General features: G+C 43.5%; 1 pseudogene; it reads left to right on the top strand.

Moving 5' to 3' along the window:
* Positions 1-120, top strand: LOC134946096 (5S ribosomal RNA; annotated as a pseudogene).
* The last annotated feature ends 2,208 nt before the right edge of the window (positions 121-2,328 follow it).

Raw genomic sequence — 2,328 nt, forward strand, 5'->3', positions numbered from 1 at the left:
TTCTACTATCATACCACACTGGAAACGCCCGAACCCATACCGATCTTGGAAGCTAATCAGTGTTGAGCTGGGTCAGTACTCAAATAGGAGACTTTTGAGGAATACTCGGTGTAGTAGAAAATTTCGGGCATTCATGCTCTATGTCTAACGCTGACAGCAGATTCATCTTTTCTATCACATTCTTCTCTTTTCCCTCTCCTACCAGATAATCAGTGATCCGACTCATTAATCTTCATTAAATATATTTAGAATTGCTCATCCACCACCTATTGAAGCAGTTAGGTTGTGTATAGCTTATATCAGATATTTTTCTATCACAGGCAGATCTTGGAGTATAAGTTGTGGACCTATTGTTTCATTGTAAACGTGATCTAACCTGGACAGCTCACCATTACTATCCAATATTGATTGGCATTATTGGTTTATTACTTTTATGTGTGTTTTTCTCCATAATATGTGTCCAACTACTTTATGTTTTATTGTGTTACATGAATAAAAATTTAATAATTTTTAACCATCTCTTTTTCAATACTACAAATTATTCAAGAGTGCACCCACAAAAGAGTCTTCTTTTCTCCTTTGTTTCTAAATGTTTCACACTGACTCAGGGTGCACCACCAAATATAACTATTATTGGAAAAGTTTACCTTCTCCTATTCTATTATTGTATTTTGGTAATTATTAATATCCAGCCTTATACTCTCCTGTGCGGTATACCCCCTATATACAAGACTAGACAAGGCAAGACTAAACAAGGCAAGACTGAATTTTTAAACTAGACAAAACAAAACTGTTTTTTTTTTTAAATACCGGACTGGATTTCTAAACACCGGACTGGATTCTAAACACCGGACTGGATTCTAGACTAGACACTGGACTGGGCCAAAAACGAAAAAAGTTTTATTTCTTTTTTGTGGTATGGCTGGTGATAATGTTAGGTTCCTGGTGCTCAGAACAAGGGAGATGTTATAAAGAGAGTCCAGAGCACCAGGACGTAATGCTTGGAAAGGGAAATGGAAAGGGAGTAGCCCCTGGCACCCTACCTCCGTTGTTTTACCAGTGCTGTCAATTCACTCTTGCGAGACTATGGTTTCTTGGGCCCATGGCAGCCGCGTTTGAAGGGCGGATTAAGTCTGCACAACTCCGATGCCCCCTCAGGTCTTAAGGAGAGACAAAGAGTGAACTGAGACAGGGCAATAACAAGGGGCCCTCTAACTGAAACAACCAAAGCCAGGGGCTACTAACTAGCCTAAAACTAAATGTATGTGCGGCTTGCCGCCAAAGGAAAAGAACAACAAAGGAAATGCTGTCCACACGCCGACACAATACTTTTGTGTATCGGCGGTGACAGCATAAGCAGAACCCTCTGCAAAACACCAGTGACAGATATAACCAAGGAATACAGTGGCCTAGGCCAACGGACGCGGCAGAGCGGCTTCTCACGGAACCGGTACAAATACTGGCAAACGGACAGGAACCCCCAACGCTGCCAACACAGACTCTCAGAACTGGAGGACAGGCAGAATCCCAAACGACAGACCGGTGGACACCAAGAAGCCAGAAACTCGACCAGGCATAGGCAAAGCCACAGGACTTCTGGACAGGAACGCTTCATGGCAGGACACGGGATCAGACACAGGAATCGACACAGGGACTGACACAGGAATCGACACAGGAAGCAGCTAGACAGACACTGCTAGACAGGAGCTCAGGAACTGGCAGTAACAAGCTCAGAACTCAAGCAGACTGAAAACCTAGAAATATCACCAGCATCTGTGAATTGCACTCAGACAGCATATAACAGAGAGGCCTAATTAATTATGTCATGCAGCTGCCCTGTTGCATGACTCCAACCTGCAAGATGCAATTAGCAGCCAGGTGAGGCTGAACACATGGGAACAATCTGCAATTACACAAACTCACCACCGGCAGCAAACAAGAATATTCTTAAACAGAGCAACGGGAAATCCTGGCCTGCAAGACAACTTATAAACATAAAATAGGAATGAACCACTACCTGTGGTTCATAACAGTATCCTCTCCTTAAGGGTGAGATCCGAGCACCCCATGACACCCACGGGGAACATAAACAGAAGTATAACATAAAATACATAACAGAAATGCAAAATGGAAATGAGCCACAGCCGTGGCTCATAACATTACCCCCCCCCCCCCCCTTGAGGAGGGGTCAAAAGACCCCAAAAACACAGACTATCCAACACAAGGGATACAAAAAAAAACCTGACACACTGGTCTAACAGATAAGAAAACAGAAACAAGCTGTAACAACAGCTTGTAACAGTGCCCTCCCCTTGACGGTGGCCACTG

This window comes from Pseudophryne corroboree, chromosome 7 (genome assembly GCF_028390025.1).
Source record: "Pseudophryne corroboree isolate aPseCor3 chromosome 7, aPseCor3.hap2, whole genome shotgun sequence".
NCBI classification, from domain to species: domain Eukaryota; kingdom Metazoa; phylum Chordata; class Amphibia; order Anura; family Myobatrachidae; genus Pseudophryne; species Pseudophryne corroboree.